Here is a 26,133-nt window from a genome sequence, read left to right on the forward strand (position 1 = left end):
TTCAGTTATTTTTTTACTTCTAGAATTTCCATTTGGACCTTTTTCATTGTTTTGGGCTCTCCAATGTTTCACATCTGTTCACTCATTGTTTCCAGATTTTCTTTTAAGTCCTAAGGCATATTTGTAGTAGCTTTTCAAAAAGTCTTTTTTTGCCAACATCTTTGTCATCATTGGGTCTGTCCCTGTTGACTGTTTTCTCTCGTGGTTATGGGTCATATTTTCCTACATCTTCATGTAACACTAGTCATTTTAAAAAATGTTATGCCAAACATTGTGAATGCTCCTTTTTTGAGATTCTAGATTCATCTGCTTTTTTTTCTCTTTTGCGGTATGGGGGCCTCTCACTGTTGTGGCCTCTCCCGTTGCGGAGCACAGGCTCTGGACGCGCAGGCTCAGCAGCCATGGCTCACGGGCCCAGCCGCTCCGCGGCATGCGGGATCTTCCCGGATCGGGGCACGAACCCATGTCCCCTGCATCGGCAGGCGGACTCTCAACCACTGCGCCACCAGGGAAGCCCCCATCTGCTTTTAAGCAGTTTTTCTCCCCTCTTTCTGTTAGGCTGTCAGCTGTCACTTCTTTTGGCTGTCAGGATACCTGCCTCTGGCTGCTTTATTCGCTACTCTTCCTATTTTGCTATTTTCTAACTGCAGACGGCTAGGAAACCATTCAATCTAGCTTGTTAGCATTATATGTAAAGTACAAATAAGTAGAACTTGAGTAAGTCTCTGAAGACTCCTGAATCAAGTGCACAAACTTTAATGTGTATATTTTGGTATAGATTCGATATTTAAAGATTCCTATTTATTTTTGGTAATTGGTATTGGATGCATGAAATATAATTTTTTGTTGAAATTATATCCTGAATAGATACAGTAATTCTCAAAGGGTATCTAATTTCTGGTTGATGTCATCTTAAACTATTTGTGCATTTTTTGCTCATCTGCTTTTAGGTGTTAGAAGAAATATTTGCTGATACCTGTGATGTTCCAGCAGTCTCCATTAGTGCAGCTTTCCTCTCAGGATTTTTTAACCTGTCAAATATTTTCTCTGGTCTCCATACCTTAAGGGTAATGATTACTTTTTAAAACTTTGTTTGTAAATCCCCACATTAAAAAAAAAAAAACTATTTGTATAGTCCAAATTGCTGATTACTGGTCAGACAGAAGCTAAATATATATGGCTGAAGGATTTCCAAGGACTGTTCTGTGGGATCTGATCGCCTATCTTCCCTCACTCAGGAAAGTTCAATATGAAGTAAATGTAGTGTTTCATTGCAAAGGCTACCTTTAATTTCACTTGTCTCACTTGGGGTGGGTGGGAGTGTTGAATTAAAGTTACAAATCTCTTATTTAAGATCCCTCTCCCCCATTTTCATTCCTGGAATGAGCTTTTAAGAGGTTAAACCTAAACTTTGCCAAGTAAATGCTGATCTCCTGGGAAGACATTTTGGCACCTTTTTTGTTTTTCTGTACTTGTGTTCTTGACGAAAATCAGCAAATCTTCCTCCTTTCCAACTCTCCCAGAAGCCATTCTCCATGCCTGTCACATACTTTACACAGCTCTGGAGTAGCCTTGGTTTTTAATTCTTAGGATCAGTGGGAAAAGAAGACTAAGTTTCTTGCTTTCAGAACTGGACCTTTTAGAGAACAACCGATAAATATAATCAATTTTGCTACTTTAGAGTATAAGGAAACCCGTTATAGAGAAAGTATCATGTTTTGACAGAAAAATAGCAGCTCAGTTTAGAGACTTCTCGAGCAGTTTCAGATACAGGCCTTTTGGGATGTATAACTACGTAAAGGGCAGAGACTTCACACTGATGTAGTCTCAGAGGTGGTCTTGTATAATAGCCACCCTGTAATCATGGTAGGAGCTCTGTGTCTGATTACTGATCCTTGAGTAACTAAGAATGGTAGCAGAGTGGTGTCCATCCAGATGGGACTGAGGGAGACAAACAACATTAGACATTTTCTGTGATTAGGCACTGGATTAGATTAAGGCATAATTAGATTCTCTGTGCTCTGAGTAAAGGGCTCTTCAACTTGGCACCAGTGGGAGCAAAATTCTGGTTTGTCAGCCCTGGAATTAAAGTGTTCTTGCATGTTAGAAAAGAGGTTTCTGACTCTCTGGCCCCTGTACCATCCATTGTCTTTTAAATTCTCCCAGGGAGAATTTCCAGGGGGCCTGCTTGGAGGGGAGTGGGGCCTGGACTGGGCTAATACCTACCCGCTCGTGGACAGATCAGATCAGAGATTCCTTGTGTGTATTCTTAGTAGAGCCCTAGCATCCCGTTAAGAGTTTCGCTGATCCCCACAGCAGCCTTGTGGCATACACAGCATGGACCATAATCCCATTTTATAGCTCAGAGAATGCACACCCTGCAAAGGCAGTGACCAACTCCAGGCCCCGCCAATTTAAATTGTGATGCACTGACTCAGACCTCCCCTCCTGACTCTTTGGTTGACGTTCTTTCTATTATGTTATCTGAGGGCTCAAGGGTGACAATTTAGAAGAAGAGTTTTCACTTTGGGATGAAATAATGTAGAAATTGTCATAGTCTTGGTAGACATTCAAAAGAACTGGTCTCATGAATCTTTAGAACAGGGATTCCAACCTTGATTGCAGTCTGGAATCACCTGGGGGAACTTAGTAAACACTGATGCCTGAGTTCCTATCCCAGAGGTTCTGATTTAATTGGTCCAGAGTACAGCCTGAGCGTTGGGATTTTTTTTTGCGGTACGTGGGCCTCTCACTGCTGTGGCCTCTCCCGTTGCGGAGCACAGGCTCCAGACGCGCAGGCTCAGCGGCCACGGCTCACGGGCCCAGCCGCTCCGCGGCATGTGGGACCTTCCCAGACCGGGGCACGAACCCATGTCCCCTGCATCGGCAGGCGGACTCTCAACCACTGCGCCACCAGGGAAGCCCGAGCGTTGGGATTTTTAAACACTTCCCAGATGATTCTAATGTACAGCTATGCTTTAGAACTCGCCTATTGTAGTTTTGTCTTCAGCGAAGCTCTATCTCCTTTCTGGCTATATTTCCCTTTTACCCACTTATGGAAGAGGTTGGAAATTTTCTATATTTATTAAGACCTAAACCAGGATCAGGTAAGAAAAAAAAAAATGAGCTAGAGAAAAGACTCAATTAAAACAGTTTTCCAGTGTTAAGAACATATAACGTTAACATCAAGAGAAGTCATACGTTTATTAAAATTTTAAGAAAAAAGTCTTGGAAACACTATCTATTGAGCCTCAGTTATTCACTGAAAGCTATGTGAGCTAAAGGAAAAGTAGAGATGAGTCTCTGGCTTTAAGAAAGTTTATAGCTTGATAGTGTCATGCGTCAGAATCACTTCCCACTACATATGGATGCATAGAGGAAGGGAAGCATTGGTTAGCTGCATAAATATTTGCCTGTCCCACCTAGATTTTTGGGGGGGGAAGCAGGCAGAACATAAACATCTGGAATGAAAATATTTGCTTGTCCAGAAGTTGATTTCCCAAAAGGCCATCAACCTCCCTCCTATGGCTGCCTCTGCCCCTTTCCAGTTAACAGAGTAGCCTTTCACATGGCTGCTTGGGCCCTAAAATCAAGTAACAGATGCTCAGGCAACAGATATTGAAGAAGTGAAAGAACTGAACCCAGTCCCAGGTGTTCAGATGCAGGGCAGCAATGCTGCAGTTTCATAGCATCACTGCCTTGGCAGGTGCTGGATGTTACTGAACCTGAGAAGTGCTGTTCTGGGTGGATCAGATCAAATCTACCCAGGCCACCTCCGCGTGGAAGCTGCAGGAGGTGAGACTATGCCATAAATGAGTGTGAGCATCCTTCCCACGGCTTAGTGACGGTCGCCCCCGAGAGCTCTGTTTCCATGCAAGAAACCTCTGAATTCTCAACCTGTGTCAAGTTGCCCCAACTATTTCTAGCAAATTGTGTGTGGCTGACATGGCATATAGAACAAGTCCTATTCCTGCCAAACTTATTTCATTCCAGTTTCAAGCAGTGGGCATTTAGTGTAGGAGCATTAATGGAGAGGCAGACTTCAGAGAAGAAATTTCCTTCTGTTGCTAAATCTTATGTTAAACCATGCTTACTCAGAGGCCTCTGGCTGCAGGAAGCAGTGACGAGGGTGGAACTTGGCAGATGGCTGTAGCTGTGGCTTCCTGGAGGCCTGTGCGGGGAGACGATTGTTTGTATATTGGTTTTCATTTATGTATTGGTCTTATTTTCATCTTCCTGAGGTGCCCAGATGCCATGGTGATAGATTGGTTGGAAACGACTCATTTATCAGGGTTCCGTGGGGGACGTAGTTTTCTTTCTCGTGTGCAGTAGAGTCTAAAATGTTTAATTAGATGCTGAGGCATTTCTGCATGGGTCCCTCTCTTCTGGCCCTCCCAGGTGGATGCCATTCCTTAGTTTGGAGAGGGTCTGGGGCTTTCCTGGGCCCAATGTCCTCTCCCTTCATTTTCTCTTGATGCAATCCTCAGTCCTCCTCCTTTTAGCTGCTGTTTTTTTCCCCTGTCATTTTTGTTCTAGAAACCGCCTTCATGTGATTGCTGGAATTTGCAGAGCAGATTTGTGTTGGAAATCTAGTTGTCAAACAGGTCCAAACCAGACCTTATGAAAGAATGTAGTTGAGCTGATACACAGCGAGAGGAATATTAACTACTTGCTGCTTGTGTGTTTTATTCCAGCTCAACTTTTCCAGAGAACTCACCTTGTTCTTACCGCCTGCCAGGCAATGCCCTAGATGCTGAGGATGCAAAGATGAGGCTTCTGTCTCCTGAGTACCACATCTAGGCAGGGTGCGACAGGTGTGTGTGTGTACACAATTGTGACACCATGGAGGTGCCCAAATCAAGGGGTGAACAAAGGGCTGGGAGTCACATCAACTAGAGGTGAGCTTGGGGGAAAGGTTGGTGTTTCAGGCAAATGTGGAGAATACCAGGCGTAGTGGGCTCCTCAGAGAGCAAGAGGCTCCATGTGCTGGATCTGGGGGGGGTGTTCCAGGTGTGGATGTGGAAGGCGAAGTTTGGAATGGCCAAGGTTTCTACCTGGGGTCAATGGGGACATCAGGAAGTGGGGACAGTGAGAAATCCTGGGAGGGGGAGATGAGTTGAATTCCAGACAAAATAAAAATGATACGCCTGTGAAATCCAGGTGGTTGGAAATACTGGTTTGGGACTGGTTGGGGTGATGGCACAGGAGATGGGGATTTAGAAGGATGGAGTGCTGGGGGTGAAGACTTGAGCGCAAAGCCATTCGAGGAAAGCCTGGACAGAGAGGCACAAGGGTCAGAGCATCCAGGAGCATAAGTGTTTTAGAGAAGGAACAGAGATTTGGGGAGCAGATAGGGGCAGGTGGCCGAGGGACCAAGAGAGCTTCCTTTTTCCTTTCACCAATGGTTCTGCCACGCCTGGCTGCCCGCTGAGCCCTGTACGCAGCTCCTGGGCTGATGTGGGCTAGCAGCCCGGTGCCCTTTCCTGAGAGGCCTGCCTTTAGTTTCCTCTCTTCCTCAACCACCTCCTGGCTTCAGAGCACTGCCTTCACTGGTCACAGACCCCTCGGCTTTCCTTCCTTGCTGGCATCGAAGATTAGAGAGTCTGTCTCTCCCCTTTGTTTTCTGATTGTATATCAGGGCCTCTGCTAAAAAGAACCGGTGTTCTGAGCTATCTGCTCTTTGATTTCCAATTGAGAGCCCAAGAGCCAAGGTGAGGATGGTGTGTGACTCTTTCCCGGCCTGATGCCGAGTGAGCTCAGCCTTATAGCAGGACATGGGGAGCCGTTCCTTCATCTCCTTTCTAGAAATAGGGTGTGTGCATCCTCTGGCCTGACCACACACTAAAGATTCACAGGCCAGCTCCTTCCTCAGTGAAGGAGGAGGCCACGTGTTGGGGGAGGAGGCACGATTTAATCTTCACTGCTGTGGAGGAAAGGAAGACATTGTGGAGTGGTGACAATGCATTTTGTCTTTTCCCTGTGACCATAAGTGGTGACCAGATCCCACCACGTTCTTCTCAGCCTGTGGCCAGCATCTCTGCTCCAATGGGAGTGTTCTCTTGAAACGAAGCCCCTGACCACTAAAGGGAGGGTCATTTGCCAAAGTCCCTGCTGAAACTGCCATCTAAGGCATGTCTAAGTGGCATTCTCACCCAGGCCACCCTTCCAGACTTTCTCCTGAGAGCTGAGCCCCACCAGTGCTGTATAAGATGCCCTGTGTCCTGGCCTCAGCCTGGGATTGAAAATAGGCTGGACCGTACATCTAGAAGAAATCCTGAAAGCTCTGGTTCAAAGCAGTCCCTGTCTGGTTGCAACCTGGTAGTCCTGGCTTTTTCCGCCTTGGCCAAATCATTCTGACTTTTCCTGTGGTGGTTTGAGCATCTTACAGTCTGAATATTTAGGTCTGCTCATCCTCCTAGGATAACAGGTGCGATGCGGCCAGTGCTGGCTAATGCAGGTTTATAGTTATCGTCGCAGGACTGAAAGGTGTGTGATGTCTTTCTCCCTCGTGGTCACCGTGTTTTCAACAGCAGCCTGGGTTGGGTTGTTCAGCCTCCTCAGAGAGGCTCTGAAAGCTGAAGTGAGTTCCTGTTCCTTCGTCTGTGCCCGTCCTCATAGAGTGTTTATGTTGGTTGTAGCAGCCCCACCAGCTAAGGTGAAAGTGTCCAACTCCCTGACTCAGTGCACATTTGCAGTGCTGCCCCCTGGGGGGCCCAATCCAGCACCCCCTCTCCAGTCCTGGAGCTCCGGAGACCCCAAAGTCTTAGCAAGGCTGCAGAGGCTGCTGGGGGCACCAAGGAACTGCATGCACTGCTCTGTGAGGTGGTGACATTTTTTTTTAATTACAGGTAGAATACACATAACATTTATCATTTTAACCGTTTTAAAGCTTACAATTCCGAAGCATTACGTACATTCACAGTGTTGTGTGATCATCACCACTATCTCATTCTGGAACTTTTTCATCCCTCCAAGTGGAAACCCTATACCCACTGAGCAGCCACTTCCCATCTCCCACCCCCACCTCAGCCCCTGGCAACCACCAATCTGCTTTCTGTTTCTATGCATTTTTCTATTCTGGACCTTTTACATAAATGGAATCATACAATATGTGGCCTTTATGAGGTTTTCAAGGCTCATCCATGTTGTAGCATGTGTCAATTTTATTTCTTTTTCTGTCCGAATAATATTCCATTGAATGGATATACCGCATTTTGTTTATCCATTCACCTGTTGGTGGCCATTTGGGATACTTCTACCTCTTGGCGATTATGAATAACGCTGCTATGAACATTCATGTACTCTTTTTTGGGTGGACATGTGTTTTCAATCCTTTTAAGAGTGGAATACTGGGTATATGATAATTCTATGTTTAACTTATTGAGGAATCGCCAGTTTTCCACAGCAGAAAACTGTGGAAATGTTTATGTTCTCATCAGCAGTATGAGGGGAGGTGGTGACTTTTGGAGCCAAGTGTGCTAGCCCCTCTGGCATAAACCAAAGTAGTTATCTGGGGTGAGCCTCAGTGTAGGGGAGCTGGGACCAGGGGCGTCAGAAGTGAGCAGGGAGGGGCCGCAAGGCCTGGGAACTCAGACAGAGTTCACAAGTGCAGCTGGGCAGGCCAGGGCCTGGCCCTCACAGGTGGTTGCGCCTCTCCAGTGTGGTGGACGTGTGTGACGGGAAGTGTACGGGGCAGTGCCATGGGCAGTGGAAGGACCACGTGGTGGGCTCAGGAGGGCTGATCCGGGTGGTGTCTGTGAGTGGAAAGTGTTAGACCCTGAGCCTGGGATGGTGGCAGAGTGTGTCCTCACCTCAGGGAGGACAGGTTACAAGTAGAACAAGGAGGCAGGCCCAAGCCCGGCTCATAGATTAGGCTGATGGGAGGGAGGTGAGGGTGGCAGGAAAGGAGTGCTGTGATGGGGGAAAGGGGCACTTCATGGGGCTCCAGTATGGAGGTGCTATCTCTTACCCTGAAGCAATGCTGCTCTCCTAAGGCAGAGGCATCTGGGGTTGAGTTCTGAATCAAGCATGTGAAGTGAATCACATGCGGTCAAAACTATTCTTGAAAACTTCTCATTGCCAGGACCCATGCCCTTGGAAACTCAAAAGGCAAAATTTAGCTTCTCTTGTTTGCTTTCCAGTGGTGGCTTCTCTTTCCTTGAAACATGGAGGCCAAGGTCTAGTTTGAGTGGGAAGGAGTAATGGGGAGAATAAGGAGGTTGGGGGAGGGGTGGCAGGTAGGTAGAATTGAATATTTGAGGCCTTCTGACTGCTGTACTGACTGTCTTAGGACCTAGGGTAGGTGTGCAGCCAGGGAGGACCAGAAAGGCCAACATCAGAGCCTCTGGGGCTGGGGAGGTGTTGCGGGGCTGTACTCTCACCCTTGCTGTACCAGCTCCTGGAGAGACTTGGAGTCAGGCCACCATAAACCCACAGCAGCCCCAATGGGCACAAACAGAGTTGGGGTAGCCCCTTCTACATAACCACGCTCTGGGAGCCCAGGCTGCATCTGGCAGAGGTCCCCTTAGGGGTACATGGGCCAAGCCAGTGCCAACTATAAACAGTGTTATAGCTTATCAGCATTACAGTTTTATAGTGATGCTTCTACATCCGCTGCCTCCTTGAAGCATCTGGTAATCAGGAAGCATATTCCCCATTTACAAATTGAGGTTTAGAAAAAGAATGGTTTTCGAATTTCCATGATTAGGAAGACACAGAACTAGGACACCCACCTGGGACTTCTGGCTCTAGATTCAGCATTCTTTTTATTTTGTTCTTCTTAGGGAAGCTGTCTGATACTGGTGCTAATCTTTTCCTGTACTCTCTTTGGTAGAACAGATGATAGTCTAGGGGTCATGAGGTGCTGGGGAAGGATCAGGGTGGTGTCTGATTCTCATGCAGGTAGCTCTCCCTCTCTTCAGGCTCTCGTCAAAAGTGAGATGGGGGCTTCTCTGGTGGCGCAGTGGTTGAGAGTCCACCTGCCGATGCAGGGGACACGGGTTCGTGCCCCGGTCCGGGAAGATCCCACATGCCGCGGAGCAACTGGGCCCGTGAGCCATGGCCGCTGAGCCTGTGCGTCCGGAGCCTGTGCTCCGCAACGGGAGAGGCCACAACAGTGAGAGGCCCGCGTACCACAAAAAAAAAAAAAAAGTGAGATGGATCTGTTTTCCCTGCCTCTGCCAAGGCCATCCTGGCCCCCCAGCTCTGTGCCCCATCTGTCTAGGCCCCTTTCTGGGCAGCAGCCTCTCAGACAGCCCTCATCTAAAGCTGAGATTTTGGGGTCGAGCCTCCATTCTGACGAGGCAGAGTTAGCATCTCTGGCTGCAGCCTCAGCTTTCAGCAAATGGTAAACTCTACTTGAGGGCGACATTCAATTATGAAAATCTATTTCTCTTGCCACATTCAAAAAGTCTCCTAATGTGCCTTTGTGCACTCACAAATTTAGTGACACATCACTAAATGTGTATGTGGTTGCCATGGAAATATCTCTCTTCTAACATGGCATTCCAAGAGCAAAGAGAAGGGAAGTTTTCTTTGTAAAGACAAGCAGCGCAGAACTTGGCTAATTGTCATCATACGAATCCCCAAACTGTCATTCTTCCCTGACTACCAGTCTCCTGCTTCCTGTCAACGACATAATGGTGGAAACCAAATCAGCCTGCTGCGTTTCGTTAGGAATTTCACGAGCACTGTTCTTAACCTTTATGCCAAGCATGCACCAGGAAGGACCCCAGGACTCTTGATTTGAGTTTTCACCTAGCTTAGAAATGGTACCTTCCTGCACCACCTAGCACTCGCCGCTCGTAAGCACTTGAGTCTCAGAAGGACTCTTGGCACCAGTTTCTTTGCAGAACGTGCAGGCTGAGCAGGTCTTCTGAAGATGCTTTGTGTTTTCCACCAGAGACTCTGAGCTTCAGTTTTTGTCGTTGTGACCAATGCATCATACAATGACATATAGAGTACGCTAATACTAAGGCGCCTTTTGAATGTCAGAAATCCCAAATATTTTCCTAGCAGCAGTGTGAATCCACAGAGTGTGGGGAGAAATGGAGAAGGAGACCTAAGAGAGACCTAAGTCTGGCTGATGCCTTCCTGTCTCTCTGGCTCACCCTGACCCTGTTTTCACCTCTGTCCTGTAGACTTTATCTTGACCGAGCCTCTCTGCGGCCAAAGAAGTCCTCATATTTCTGGACTTTACCAGCAACTTCTGAGGGGATCCTTGGTCCATATTGGCTGAGCCTTTGATTGCACCTGCTTTCCCAGTCTTGGGGCTGGGTAGCTGTTCTTAATGGTTTTGAAGTTCAAGCTGTTGGCCTTTTTGCTGTTATGGTTTGCCAGTGGTGAGCTCTGAGATGGGAACCTCTGCCTCTTGCCCTGAATACCTGCCTAGGAACCTAGCTGTTCTTTCCATTCTCAGCTGCTCCGTATTTCTCTGCGGGACCCCTTGTCCTGTGAGGCTCTGCTGTCATTTCCCAAGCAGGAGGTGCTTTCAGGGCTTCAGAGGCCATCTGCCCATACACGTGTTTCTGTTCCTGGCATCAAGTACACATGCGGCTTCTGGGCTGGAGGGACCAAGAGTGCTGGACTCCCTGCCTCCAAGGGGACCTCAGGGTTCCTGGGGTTCTGAGAGCCTGCCTGATGCTCTTCTCCAGCTTCCCTGCCTCTGATGGAAGGATCTGGCTCCTGTCCAACGTCACAGGGTGAACCAAGAGGTTGAGCATATTCCAGCCTTGTTGCTTTTCATGTTGAAAATGCCAGGGTGCTCCATCTTGCCCATAGCTCTACTGGCTCCTAAGAAGACCTTTAGCCACTGGCCATGCTGAGTTGCCAAATTGATGGGACAGAACCAGCTTCTGACTCAAAAAGCAGAGGGTATAGATGCTGGCAGCCCCCGTGTACACAGATCTGCAATCCCCAATGCAGTCGGGGTCCTGTGGGTCTCCAATTACCCTGGGCATGAGGCAGGTCTTTCCTGCCACAAGACAGATTGTCCTTTTTGCTTTTATAAATTAGGTCCTCAGCGTTGTTTCTTACCCAACATTTATTTCTCCTACCCTCAAGGGATGGATGAGGAGGTATCTGGTTCATTGCTGGGCTGTGACCTTGGTAAACATGTGTAAGTTTGACCAAGAGCTGAAGAATCTAATGAGAAACTCTGTAGGAGTTTGGAGCCTTTTGTTGACAAATCAGTGCCTGGTGCTTACCATGCCAAGGGCTCTGAGAGACTGGTCAGCCTTTGCGGCAACCACGGCTCCAGGCTGCTTCCGTGTAGTTGCTTCTGAGCTTGTTTGGGGGCCTGTATTGGGAGTTCCTGAGAGAGACCGGGTCAGCCATTGTCCCCTTGACTCTGTGGCCTCTCTATGACTTAACTAAATCTCCCTTCCAGCAAGGGACAGGGGCTTCTAACCATAGGACACTCTCTTTGGGACAACACAGAACTTATCTCTGACATATCACATCCTGAGTTCTCTTCCTGCCATTTTAGACTCTGATAAATCTACCACATTTGGAAGTATAAATGGCTGTTAGGAGAGCTGGCTGCCCTTTTTTGCCTTTGGCTTGTGCAAGTAAATATCAATTTAGTCCTTACAGAATAAAAATAAAGGAGGCTTGGTTGTCTCCGTAATCCACAAACCCTGTAATTCTCACCTGGAAAACCTGGCTCTCCTATTTCAAATCAGTTTTAGGACAAAGGCTAAAGGAAGGCTTTATTGCTCTTATGTGAGCTTATTTTTTCATTTGTCCATTTAGAAAATAAGCACCCCTCCAAGGACAACTGGAGGGGATTGGCTTGGGAGAAAGGGAGTATATGACCACAGTAAGAGTCAGGGAGGGAAGCTTGGTTCTGGAGAGATTTCCACCTGCTGGACACTTGGAATGGGGTCCACCGACTAACAAGCAAACATTCTAGAAATCAATGGATGCTGAGACTCAGGGGCAGCCACCGCTGAGTTCTGGAGTGCCAACTGGAAACCCTCTCCCACCCTTTCTTCTGTCCCAGAGGGGATGTGCAGACCCACCCTTGCTGAGACTCCTGTTGTAACCAGGCCCAGCTGGGCAGAAAGACAAACTGTCCAGCTTGAGAGGTGAGTGGGTTCTTGGTTGTTCTGGCCCGGGACCCTGAGCTTGCTTGGCTCTTCAGCTGTACTTTAAGCCTCTGTCCCAGCTCACAGTCTTGTTCTGGGGCTGGGAGTGTTGCTCCTGGCTTCTTGTTGCCCTGCAAGTAGTTGGAGTGGGACAGATTCCCGTCCCCTCTCTGCCCTTGTCATCTGTGGGCAGCTTCCCAGCAGGTAGCAAGAGTACCCCACACCCAGCCCTGTGACCAGGACCCCTCAGCATCGGGCAGTGTCCATCTTTTCTATGTCTGCGGGGCCGTGACCCAAGTTGAGAGAAACACCATTTCTTCAAGGAAGATGCTCTCTGCAGGGAGAGGCTAATGTGTGTTCCTCTGACTCTTGTCACTGAGCAGGTCACACAGAATTAACCTGCTCATTCTTTAACCACAGACAGGTCCTTCTGGCCTGTTAGAGGGCATTCTAATTGCTACCCTGGCCGGGGCTGAGGTCAGCTGTCAGAAAGAAGGAAGGATATTCCCCCTGGGGAAAATCTGTACTTTGGGAGGAAGAGGAGGCTTATCTCAGGTGTCCTCCCGCTCCTGGGTTGTGGGATTTAGAAAAGCGATTAAGTCTTGTTCCATCTGAGGCATGTTAGCACCAGGACCCACGTCAGGGCTGCAGTGGGTCCCGAGGGGCAGGGCGACCCTGCTACCTGCCGGCGGTGGCAGAGGCTGGCCTGGGCAGGGATTGCTGAATGCTCTGGGGACCCAGAGGGCCTGTCCTACTTCCCAGCAATGACCACCCAAAGCCAAGTGCTTTATTCTTCCGATGAGCCCCTTCACAGCAGCTCCTGACCCCTAAGAGTCTGCCCGGCTGACCCTGAGGCCTCCAGTCCCTTCCCGAGGACACGGGAGACACTCTGCTCCCGGCTCAGCGCTGAGGAGCCTGCGCCCCGTGTGGGGGCTGGAAGGCCTGTGTGGTTCCCATCGAGGCCCCCCGACTCCTGCCTCACGACCGCTGCCACCTTCCGGGTTGCTGTTGGGAAACAAAGGGCTTCTCTGAGTGGCCCTGGGACTCTTGCGAGTCCTCCTTGCTGCCAAAGAAGTTTGCTCAGTGCAGCGGAGTGGCGTTCTCCTGGAAAGTGAGACTCTGCTAATGTGTTCTCAAGTTCTGTTCCAGCTGGCATCCGCCATTCCCGCTCCATGGGCTGGAAGGCCCCCAGCACCCCGCTCAGGCATGGGGCTGAGCCGCTGGCAGCACTTGGCACGAGGCTGTTTAGCAAACACCAAAGCCTGCTGCCGGCCTCAAGTCAGGCCATCTTTTCCTCTGGCTCGATGGGTCTTGCAAGCTGGGACCAGAGCCTCACAAGGCACTATCGTGAGGGTGCTTCGTCCCGAAGAGAGCTTGGGTGTCCTCCTACCAACATGCAAGATGAACAGGGGGCCTTAAACTTAACCACTGCCCCAGTTTCCTTTCCTGGACAATGGGACCATCCTCAGGGTTGGAGTCTGCATCAAGTGCTTGGCCGAGTTCCTGGCACAAAATAGGTGTTTAATCAATATTAGCTTCCATTGTAATGTCTCTGCTGAGACCCCTGAAAATTCCCCATCACTGCTGGTCATAAGCCTCAGCTCTGCAAGGGGCTTATAGGAAACCATCTTTTCGTGCCGTGATGTGGCTACTCTGCATGGCTCATTCAGATGCCTTCTTATTAGATGTCCTGTCACCCTGCCCTGGATGAGGGCCTCTGGCTTCTCAGGTGAGGAGCTCCACAGACTCCCTGATTTTCCTGAACCCTCTTGGATCCAGTAGGTGTCAATGTCCTGAGCTGAGGGGCCATGTCAGAGTGGGTATTGGTCTTCAGCTGCTTTCCCCAGAACTGGGCTGTTGTGGCTGCCCTCAGCTTCCCTCTAGTCTGGCTCCTGGGGGAAATTTGCTGAGTGGCCCAGCTCTTTTCTAGGGGACAAGGGGTGAGGCATGTTTGGGAGGACAGTACTGGGGGACTGCTCTGTCTCTGAAACTTGCTGTGTATCTATTCCAGTGCTTTTCAACTGGGGTAACATTTGGCGATGTCTGGAGACATTTTTAGATGTCACAACTGAGGATGCTGTTAGCATCCAGTGGGTAGAGGCCAGGGATGCTGATAAACATTGACATTGTACAAGACAACCTCCCACGACAAAGAATTATCCAGCCCCAAATGTCAGTAGTGCCAAGGTGGAAAAACTCTGATCTATTTCCGGCTGGACAGAGAGAGGACTTCGGCAACTCTGAGGATTGTAGAGCAGCAGCATCCAGATAGATCAGCCTGAGTCCTTCATCCCTTCCTATCCCCCAGTCCAAGAACCTAGAATCACTTTTCCCTTACTCATGTGCTGTGCAACTGTGGACAAATTGAACCCTGTGAGCCTTAGTTTTTATTCCTGAACGCAGGGATACTGGGGGTTGCCTTTCCAGATGAAGATCTGTCAAAGACTTCAGATCTGGAGTAGAGATTGTTGTCTTAGGGGACCCCAGGCTGCTATACTGATTCATGAGGCACCTGACTCCTTCCAGAGGGCAAGCCTTTGTAAAAGGAAAGCTGTTCTGACTTATATTTTGAGGGGACTGCTGAGCCAGATCCAGGCTCTGAGTTAAGGAAGCACCGTCCCAGGGGGTGGGTGGGTGCTCACCCCCGAGCTCTCCCAGGTCCCAGGACTGTGCTGTTGCCAAAGCAGTTTTTCTCTCCTCCAAATAATTGTCCCTTTTTTATGCTTAGCGAGCTTCTACTTTAATCTGTGTGGCTGCATTGGGAAGCCTGACTTGACGGCAGATGCCGTGGGATGTAATCTTCTCACGTTTAGGCTGTAAATTTTCCGTGGTTCCAGAGTGCTGTGGAGTTCACCCGAACATGTGCTGTCCTCTGATAATTGAAGTGGCTTAAAACAAAGCAAGGCCTATTGGTTTGAAATAAACCATCTTGTGAGCTAAGCTATTTTAAAGCGAAAAGAAAACTTAGAGCATGTCTCCGATTGAGGGCTCCAACCTGTTTCATCCCCAAAGGTCATGGATTAAGGAATTGATTTACTCTGTGATCTTGAGCAAGCCTTTTAACTTCTCCAGGTCCGAGTTTCATCTCTGAAAGGTGGGGCCCAAACTAGGTCTCTGAGTCTCCTTCCTGCCGCAGCCTCTCTCTCAGGTCCTGGATTTCCTGGCACTTAGGGCGGGAACGTGTGGTTGATTACTCCTCCTCCAGGGCTAAAATTGCCCCTTCTGAAAGGTGACGCCAGGCTGTAGAAATGACCCTCTCTCCTCGCCTCATAGTTACGATTCTCAGACACTCTCAAAATACCATATGACAGGGCTTCCCAGGTGGCGCAGTGGTTGAGAGTCCGCCTGCCGATGCAGGGGACACGGGTTCGTGCCCCGGTCCGGGAAGATCCCACATGCCACGGAGCGGCTGGGCCCGTGAGCCATGGTCGCTGAGCCTGCGCGTCCGGAGCCTGTGCTCCGCAACGGGAGAGGCCACAGCAGTGAGAGGCCTGCGTACCGCAAAAAATAAAAATAACCAGATGACAGGTTTAGTTACACAGAACTGGCCGACACTCGTAGTTTAAATCTCTCTTCTTGGCTCCAAGGGAGTGAGCGGAGTTTGGTGAATAACGAGTGGAAAACTCTTCTCTGGTCTGTCCCCGGCCCTTGGGCAGGAGACGATGGATGTGTGGGGCAGAGGGAGCCTGGTTAGAGGCAGCGGGCAGTGTTCCCCCAAGCATTGCTCTGCAACTCCTGGTTTCTCGCCTCGTCTCTGTTGTCAGCCTCAGATCAGGGGTACTGACTTCCATGTCTCTTGGTTGAAATCTCTTCCTTTTTAAAACCCTCTGGAAAATGCCAGTTGTCCCTCAGGGACTTGTGCCAGGAGTTACTAGGACAACATAAAGAAATTCACTCTTGCCAAAACCTCAGTTCTCCTGTTGCAGTTTGACCTAAAGAAAAACGTCTTATCCTTGAACCTCTTCCTCTTCCTCTTCCTCTTCTGGCGTCGGGAGGTGGGGTGGGGTGGGGTGTCTCCAGTAGGCTACAAAGCCTATGTGGGTCGTAGGTTGGAATGATTGTGTCCTTTTATTTTATTTGTTTTTGTTTGTTTGTTTGTTTGTTTGTTTTTTGCGGTACGCGGGCCTCTCACTGTTGTGGCCTCTCCTGTTGCGGAGCACAGGCTCCGGACACGCAGGCTCAGCGGCCATGGCTCATGGGCCTAGCCACTCCACGGCACGTGGGATCCTCCCAGACTGGGGCACGAACCAGTGTCCCCTGCATTGGCAGGCGGACTCTCAACCACTGCGCCACCAGGGAAGCCCCCTTATTTTTTAAAGATTTAATTTTATTTATTTTTGACTGCGCCAGGTCTTTGTTCCTGTGCGCAGGCGTTCTCTAGTTGCGGCGAACGGGGGCTACTCTTCATTGCAGTGCACAGGCTTCTCATGCAGGTGGCTTCTCTTGTTGCGGAGCATGGACTCTAAGCTCGCGGGCTTCAGTAGTTGTGGTACGCGGGCTCAGTAACTGTGGCTTGCGGGCTCTAGAGCACAGGCTCAGTAGTTGTGGTGCACAGGCTTAGTTGCTCCGCGGCATGTGGGATCTTCCCGGACCAGGGCTCGAACCCGTGTTCCCTGCATTGGCGGGCGGATCCTTATCCACCGCGCCACCAGGGAAGTGCCAATCATGTCCTTTTAAAAGACATCATTTCATGCTACAGCTACAGGTACATCTGGCACCTCCTCCAGGACAAGCTATTTGCAGGTTTTAGTAGTGCTTTGCCAAAGTGTTAGCTGAAACACTTTCCTCAGTTCTATAGGTCAACTTCATATTTGGAATAAATAAGCCATGTGTTAAATTCCTTCTGGGTCTCTACCTCATGCAGGTAATTCCATGTGTGTTTCTCTGCTGTATGTCAGGCTCTGCTTATGTTTGCTTAATTGCAGTGGTTCATTTGAAAAGTGCTGTTAGAAGTGGAAAATGAAAGAAGACCCTTGTTTGGTCATGACCACACTGGCATCTTGCTGTTTAGGTTCATTGATCAGGGAGAAGTCAAAGAGGAGAGAGACAGGGATGGATAGACCAACCTGGGTCATAACCAGGTAGAGGAAAGGTCTCGTGTGTGGGATCCAGTCAGTAAATGGGTCCCAGGGGCTTCAACCCTCAAAACACGAGTCTGTCATGGCCACGCTCACCATTACCCAGTGGACAGTTCTGTGTCCTGAAACCCTTTCCTAGGAGTGAAGGAACCTTCAGACCGAGAAAGCCGCTCTCAACCTGTGCCTTTTTCCAGAGGCTGGGGAGAAGGAGGGGCAAGGGTTATGAGGCAGGGGTGGAGGTGAGTGGGGTGCTTGAAGTGGAGGAACAAAGCCGTGAAGCAGGGCCCTGAGGCTTGAAGGGGTGGCACCTTTCTTTTTCAGTGGGAGATGCTTACCTTCTAGTGAAGCATCCTTATACACAGCAATTACGGTCTTCATTATTCTTTAGCGAGAAGGAATTTCCTGGTCATCTGTCACTTTAAGACTAAGGGCCTTCCACTCCCTCTGCTGAGCGTATAGTAGCTTGTTGTACATCAGTTCTATTTACGTCCCATTTGGGAGTTCGGAGGGCTGCCCTTTGACAAACACACAAAAAAGAGATTGATACAGCAAGAGCCATAGAGGAATGAGAAGGCAGGACTGGGGAGCTCGGTAACCTTGTGTTAAGCCCTGTTACCCACGGGGGCCTTGGCCTCAGTAAGTAATCAGCGGCTACCACTGCCTTCCTTTCATATGTCATCCTTACTATAGAATAAAAACACTCATGTAACTTGCACTGCGAGTCACCCATCCTGTAGTGTGGTTGGGGGACTTGAACTCGAGGCTGCGGCCTGCCTCTGGATGGAAGGGCCTGGCCTGCCACCTGGACACCTGCCCGCTTTGAGGGCTCACCCACTTAAGAAGCATTTACAGCCAGGCCCCTGTTGTGCTCCTCCCCGTTCCCCATGCCCACTTCCCTGCCCCCCAGGCCTTGAATGGTCTAAACAAGACCACATCTCCTGTTCTACAAGAACACCTGGTCTCGCTCTGGATGGCCTAGCAGATGTCAGTCATTCAAAGCCAAAACTCAGTAACCACTACCAGGGAGTAGGCCTTTCCCATAGGTTATTAATCTTCACCATGGTTCTAGCCAACAGAGGTGGCTCTCCTTGAGTTTCAGTTGAGGCAGCTGAGGCTCAGAGATGTTAAGCAGCCTGCACAGAGTCACACAGCTAGAAAGTGGCAGAGCCAGAGTGGGAGCCTTGGTTATCCCATTCCGCCCATGATCATAAGATGCACAAACTATAGACTCGAAGAGCTGGCATGAGTGCAGAGGGGGCTGGAGGCTTCCTGGGAACAAAGGGCAGTGGCCCAGAGATCAGAATGAGCCTGGTAAGGAGACAGCCTGCTCCTCCCCCAACCTGCCTCCTGATGTCCTTTATCTTCTCTGAGGTCCCTCCCATTTGCGTAGCCCATTACCTCTTACATCGCCTTTCTTCCTTCTCTCTTGTGGTCTTTAAAATAGTCCTCAAAAGTGACCTTTTCTTTCCAGATGAGGAAACTGAGGCTCATGGGGAGGGCCTTGTCCAAGATGGTGTAGCGAACCATAGTGTTAGCAGGACTTTGGGGTTCTGAGTCGTGTTTTCTCCATTTTCTGTTCCCCACCCCACCCCAGTCCCCCAACTCCACCCCCACCATTGCTGGTGTTTTCCTGTGTCTCCTAAATCTCAGCTTGACTGTTGTTTTTTTTTTTTTTTTTTTTTTTTTTAAGATGTTGGGGGTAGGAGTTTATTAATTTATTTATTTATTTTTGCTGTATTGGGTCTTTGCCTCTGTGCAAGGGCTTTCTCCAGTTGTGGCAAGTGGGGGCCACTCTTCATCGCGGTGCGCGGGCCTCTCACCATCGTGGCCTCTCCCGTTGCGGAGCACAGGCTCCAGATGCGCAGGCTCAGTAGTTGTGGCTCACGGGCCCAGTCGCTCCGTGGCATGTGGGATCTTCCCAGACCAGGGCTCGAACCCGTGTCCCCTGCATTAGCAGGCAGACTCTCAACCACTGCACCACCAGGGAAGCCCCAGCTTGACTGTTGTTTGAGAGGGACCCTGGGCTGGGTCCTGGGATAACCAAGACTCACTCAGCCCATTCCCTCCCCCCTCCCACCCACAGGCCCTCTGAGGCCCTCCCCGAAACACCTCTCATTTCCCTGGGTCTCCCCGATCCATCAAACTGAATCTGCACACACCGTGAAGATGCCAAGAGAGGTGGGCCTCTTCCTGGTGTTACCTGCACGTTCAGTCCTGGCCGCGGCGGCGGCAGCAGCAACGCTGGCCCTGCCTGCCTCTGCCCCAGGTGACCTCCCTCGTTCCTGAGCCCGTGGCTCAGGGGAGAGGCATTAGGAAGGGCGAGAGTCGTCACAGGGCTGAGGGCGCTCATTCATTCCCAGCACCTGACAGAAGACTTAGGTGTAGAGTCACTGCTTGCCTGGATGTTCCTGGTGTCACACGACTGCACCCAGCTGGGTCTCGGGAGTGACTTGATGAGCCTCTGAATCTGCAGGGTTTGGGGGTTTGTCTTGTTGCTGAGATGGCACCTGGGCAGCCTGCAGAGTCAGGGCCTCTTTGTTCTAGATCACTGTCTCCTGGGCCATTTTCCCACTCCCCACGCCCCATGGAGTCAACCCGGCTTGTGGTTCTACCTCTGTAGTTCCCCTGACTCTGTCCTCCCACCTCCGCCTCCGACCTCTTACCTGGCTGACTTGCGGAAGCTTCTGATATGGCCCCCAGGCCACAGTTTTCTACAACATGTGCTTCATGACCTAGAAAGCACAGTGCTGGCTGTGTCCTTCTCAAGCCCTCCAAGAGGCAGTGCCAGTCCCTCCCCTTCCTCCAGTGAACTGAGCAGGCCTGGGGGCGGGGGGTACTGGGGCACGGCTTTTAGAAACCCTAAATCCCAAAATGTAGTTCATAAGAAATCCTTTTCTTTAATCACAAAAGTTACATGTTGTACAAACACTGATATAGCAGCTTTCTAGCTTTTCTAATTGCACGGTCCTGGGTGAATCCATTGACGCTGCATCTCCTGTGATCCCAAAGCAGGGTTGGGTCTGCCTGTGGAATGCGCCCAGTGATGTGCTAGAGCTGAGTTGTGAGAGCCATTGTTAAATTTTCAGAAATTTGGTGAGCTGATTGTTAAAAACAGCCATATTTTTAAATTAATTATATAAATTTACAATTAAATAAATTATACTAAAAGCAATGGTAGAAAATACTCAAATCTCATTACTTCCTAAGTAATTTACTACACTTTATTATTTATCTATGCTCCTTTTTTGGGGGGGGGCAGTGTGGGGCATGCTGTGTGGCTTGTGGGATCTTAGTTCCCTGAACAGGGATCGAACCTGGGCCTTCAGCAGTAAAAGCACAGAGTCCTAACCACAGAACCACCAGGGAATTCCATACCTATGCTCTTGAGGTTACCTACGTCTACTGTATCTGTACTTAATGGTATGCTACTGTGTGTCTCTACCCAACATCATTTTGGTATGGGAATATTTACACCACGAGAAATTGGCCAACACTATAAATCAGGATTTTATTTATTGTTTTGATAATTATCTAGACTTAGGAAAGTGGTGGAGAAAATCTTAATTAATAGTGCAGTGTAAACTTTAAAATGTATCATTGTAAATAAAAAGCGCAAAAAATTGAAAATAACATTTTTCTGGTTTTCAAAAACTACCATCCAATTCAGCAAAGGTTCCACTCATATCACTGACAAACAAATGAAATCTGGTGTGTTTTCATTATTTCATTTTTGTCTTACTATTTAAGGTCAACAAAAATATTGACCAGTGCTTGTGTGGGAACTACACATCTGTCAGCACATCACAGGGTTTGCTGCAGGTCCCACGTATTTGACCACTTCCATGCCTTTGACTGGCGTGCCCAAGTCCCCTTTCATTCACTGACATTTATTTAACAAATACATATTGAGTGTATACTATGTGCCAGGCACCAGAGACACAGGAACGAACAAAACAGACAATAACAGAATAAACACGTCGACTCCATTTTCAGACCCTTCCCTCCTTAAAGGCACAAGTGCTCCCTCTCTGCATCTTGATCTCTCCACCCAGGGTGAGCTCTGCCTCCATCCTGGTCCCGTCTTTCAGCTTTTCACTGCTGGGGATGAGCCTCAGCTCGAGGAGGATAGAGTCTGAGCAGAGTCATGCGTGAAGGGCTTGGAACTTGAATGAAGGCCCAGGATTGCATATTGAAGCAGCTTTTGGGACAAAGCCAGTAAGAGAAATCAGTTTCTTTAGAGTTTGTGAAAATGGGATGCATCCTTCCAACCTAAAGAATGCTTAGCTGTTCTCTGTACTGCGGGGCGGAAGGAGATCTAAAATGAGACCTTTGCACTTGAAAGGGCTTCACAATATTTAATATAAGAAATATCACAGGATAGCCTACTGATTCACTCATCTGTTTGTTCAGCGAATACAAGTGCCTACCCAGCCAGGTGCTTGCAAGCTCTGTGAACTGCCAAGCCTGATGATCCGCGGTCTCTCCTTGAGGGATTTTCAAACTTGTGGGGCAGTTGATAATCCAGATTGCTGGCCAGTGAGCACAGCGGTCAGCATACCCCCAGCACCCCCGGAAGCCTTCCTCCTCTCTGTGGAATCAGGCCCCCATGGGCATCCAGTCTCCTCTTTCTCTCTTCTCCCTCTACTTAGCATCGATCTCAGTTTGTAGTAATTATATACCTGAGTGTGTGTTTGATGGATGTCTGTCTCTCTTACAAGAATGTCAGCTCCAGGAGGGCAGGCAGGGATCCATGTCTGTCTTGCTCACAGGGCCCGGCATCAGTAGGCAATCAGGAAAAACTTGTTAAATGAGTGAATGAAGGACAGAGCAAGTTTGGAGGAGGGAGATTGATGCGGGTGAGAAGCCCAGAGGGCATCTGGAGGGAGAAGCTTTTGAGCTGGAAGAATGAAGCCTTCATTCTTCCACTTACACGGCAGGTGAAGCCAAACTCTTGCATTTGTCAAGGTCCCGCCCAAACCTTACCTCCATTACATAGCTCTTTCTTACCCCTTCTCTCAGGAGAGGTATTTATGACAGAACACAGCACTTTGCATTATAGCTTTTATGTGATTCTTAACCTTTCTTAGGTCACAGAATCTATGCTAATCTGATAAAAACTATAAACCTTCCTCTCCAGAATAATGCTTACGGCATGCAAATGCACACGCACAAACACGCAGTTTTAAGTTCCGTTTCCAGGGGTTCACAGGCTCCCATTCCATCCATAAACCCCACATTAAGAACCCTGCTTTAAAAAATGTGATTCCCCACAGCAGGCACATCCTGTCCCTCTGTAGCCCCCATATCTAGCACAGTTCTTGGCATATAGACCTTAATGTGGAATATTGGGTGGATAAATAGAAGGATTGAATGGGTAGGTGGGCATGTTAAAAAGTGTCCTGATTTGCCACGACCTGTGTAGAGTCAAGCTAAAAATTCCATTGACATCATCGGGGAGAGGGTCAGCTTGAGCAGAGAATGGTAGCATTCCTTATACCACCAACCTGTCCTGGCCCTAGGAGTGTGGTTCTGCCCATACCTGGGAAGCCCACCAACTCCATAAGACCATTTTCCAAATAAAAACTTAGAACATGGTGTCTGACACGTTGTCTGATAATGGCATAGAATATTTGAAATTGGGCACGTCTCAGAAAATTAGGGGTTGTGTGATTTCAAGGGAACATAACTTAGTCCTGAGGCTGATCAGGTTGCTCTTAGAGTTTCTGTAAATCCCAGAAGGGGATGATCCGGGTCTAGGCTGCGCTCCCCATGGTGACTAGGTTAGTCCTCCCATCTTAGGTAGTGGGACCCAGCACAGTAGCCCATTTGTCCTCCACATTCTTCTCTATGGTCAGCTGTGTCGCTAATTCCTAGTGTGGTACCACTAAATGCTGCCCATCTTCTGCTCATTACCACCCCTTCCTCCACAAAAGGGTGGTGTATATGAATCCCTACCTTTTAAACTGTTCAACTCTAGAATCTTAAAAAAAAATTTTTTTTTTTGCTTCTATTTAAATCCCTATTTTTTACATTGGGGCGTTTGACAGTGTTGATTTTTAGACACCAGAATAGTTCAAAACCATGGGGGGAAAAACCCTACAGTACTAGCTTTTGCTTGGAAAACAGTTGTCAAGGAAATAGATTTTGCAAAACATTTCCTCCCAGGAGAGCTCTCTCTTTCCGTGTATCTCCACACTGAGCATTATTCTCCTGTGCGATGTGGTAGGCAAAGGTACCATTGGCAAGTAATTTGTCTAGCCAACATCTGATTATGAATTAAAGCCCTTGCTGGCACATTCTCAGGTCGGCAGCCGATGGTGGACCAAGTTCCAGTTCAGTTTATAGTGCATCTGAAACGTTCTTGGACTTACAGGAAGATTTTTTGGCCCTGGCTATAGACCGGGGAATAGAATTCTGTAAACTCTATTAGCAGACAGTGGAAGTGCCTGATATAGATGGAGCTGAAATTGCAGAACGTTGTTCGATTAAAAGAAAAGGTGAAGGCTCATGGGGCAGAGGCTGTGACTCAAGGCATTCACATAAGGAGATACTTATCTCATGATTAGAGTGCTGGCGGCCCAGACACCAGCCAGTGGTACTTGGAAAATCTGTCACTGTTAGACATGGCAACACATGTATGAACTGCTCAGTTGTGAGCAGACCTCATAAGTGAGGCTGGTGGATTTAATTATCACTTGCGAGAACTTAGTCAAGAAAGTGCTGGCCCGGTTAGAGTTGTGGCCAGTGACACTGGCAGGTGGTTAATTACAGACTTCTCCAGTCCATGGAAGTGCAGGTCCATGTGTAGACAGGAGGAGAGTTGGTGACAAAGAAGCAAAGAAATGATCGTGTCTCCATTATTCTCGTTTGTGTTGGGATCTGTTGTACTTGCGGTAATCTTTAATTATAAAAACTAATACTATGGGATGGTTATCAATGTTATCATTTTTTGTTATGTTGCCTGGTAATGTCCATTTGTGCCCAAGACATGCATGTTTCTATAGTTACAGGGTAAAGAAGTGAAACCTTCCTTGCTCTTAGCCATTTTGTCATCACAATATTCTAAAAGGCTATTTTGAGAGGTGGTCGAGCCCAGTCTGTGGGGTGAAAAATGGAGCCATTGTGACAAGAGCCTGAGTCTTTGAAAAGACTTCATTTTAACCAGAGTAGTTCACGATGTAGCGTTCCCCAGTAGCAAGACAGAAAAACGCTCCTAAACAGCTAACTGCATTCTCCTCTCCTCTTTCAGGTAACAATCTGTCCCATTACAGGGCAATCTCTAGTGCAGGACCCATTTCGCACGTCCCTATGGACTGCATGAGAAGCCAGAAGTTGTGAATCTTTAGGTTTTTGACAATTTCCATCCTAAGGAGTGATCACTAATGGAGAAAATGGTGCATTAGGTATTGCAGGTAGACTCTGTTTGCACCTCCGTGAAGTCAGGTTATCTCCATCACCCTGCTGCTTTTGAAAATGCCCCAGGGCTTCCCTGGTGGCACAGTGGTTAAGAATCCGCCTGCCAATGCAGGGGACAGGGGTTCAAGCCCTGGTCTGGGAAGATCCCACATACCACGGAGCAACTAAGCCCATGAGCCACAACTACTGAGTCTGCGCTCTAGAGCCCACAAGGCACAACTACTGAGGCCTGTGCGCTCCTAGAGCCCGTGCTCCGCAACAAGAGAAGCCACCGCAATGAGAAGCCTGTGCACCGCAACAAAGAGTAGCCCCCGCTCGCGGCAACTAAAGAAAGCCAACGCAGCCATAAATAAATAAATAATTTAAAAAGAAAATGCCCCATTAGTGGAAGAAATGGTGGCAGAATTATCATCAGAAGTACTCAAAATCATTCTATTTAAAGGTCACACTGGTAGAATTTTCAGATAACACTTGGCATTGCTTTTTTTTAAGTGGGAAAGCGGCTGCTCTGGGCATCGGGAGAGGACATCTTTTGGGTTTCAGATCTCTGGTTAAGGCTGTAACCCCACCAAGGTGGTGATCACTTAAAGATAATTACCTTCCACATTGTTCATGCTAAACTCTTGAGATGGACTGATTGGCATATTTAAATCTCATCTCCCAGGCATTTGCTAATTATCATAGCCTAGTTGGAGAAAAACCTAATCAAATAGCTGTTTGGAGATGCTTTGCATTTTAAAATTGCTCTGGGTTTATCCTAGAGAGGAAATGTGCCTCTGATTTTCCACTGGTTCTTTCCCTGCCCGGAAGAGGGTTTAAACTTTTAATGGCTTAAATAGCCACAGCTAATCACTCAGGAAACGTTGTGCATTTACATTTTCTCTTTTGCGTCATTTCCATCCTTGACCCCCTTTCATCACCTTGAATGAAGCTTTCTCACTTGGTGACTTCTCATCCATGAGGGGGGCCGTTGAATTCCAGCTAATGAGGCTCATCTCTTTTATTCATTTTAAGTGGTACCAGCCAGGCCTGGAGTCAGATCTGAGAGTGAATGGTTATCACATGTTTCTCAGGTCCATAAATGGAATACCAAGTCCATGGTGAAAGTAAGAAGAATTTCTTCCTCTTCTTGCTCAGAAAAAGAAAGACAAAAAGAGCAGCTTCTTGGGTCAGCAGGTTGAGTAGAAGCCACCCTCCTTAGAAAAGGCACCCAAGGGCTTCCCTGGTGGCGCAGTGGTTGAGAGTCCGCCTGCCGATGCAGGGGACACGGGTTCGTGCCCCGATCCCGGAAGATCCCACATGCTGCGGAGCGGCTGGGCCCGCGAGCCATGGCCGCGGAGCCTGTGTGTCCGGAGCCTGTGCTCCGCAACGGGAAAGGCCACAGCAGTGAGAGGCCCGCGTACAGCAAAAAAAAAAAAAAAGAAAAGGCACCCAAGACTGGGTGCTATTTTCTTAGCAGCAGCTGGAGAAGACCCTCACCCTGCCCCCACCCCTGCCAGCTGAACTGAGATCCTTTTATGCAATGTTTTTTTCCAGCCACTGTGCTCAAAATT

The 26,133-nt window shown here is 48.6% G+C and overlaps 1 protein-coding gene across 2 annotated transcripts in view; it reads left to right on the forward strand.

Moving 5' to 3' along the window:
• The window catches only part of MAN1C1 (mannosidase alpha class 1C member 1), a 135,578-nt gene that overhangs the window by 11,383 nt on the left and 98,062 nt on the right, over nt 1-26,133 (forward strand). The gene's annotated exons all lie outside the window — the stretch shown is intronic.

The sequence above is a fragment of the Mesoplodon densirostris genome, chromosome 2 (assembly GCF_025265405.1).
Source record: "Mesoplodon densirostris isolate mMesDen1 chromosome 2, mMesDen1 primary haplotype, whole genome shotgun sequence".
In the NCBI taxonomy this organism is placed as follows: Eukaryota; Metazoa; Chordata; class Mammalia; order Artiodactyla; family Ziphiidae; genus Mesoplodon; species Mesoplodon densirostris.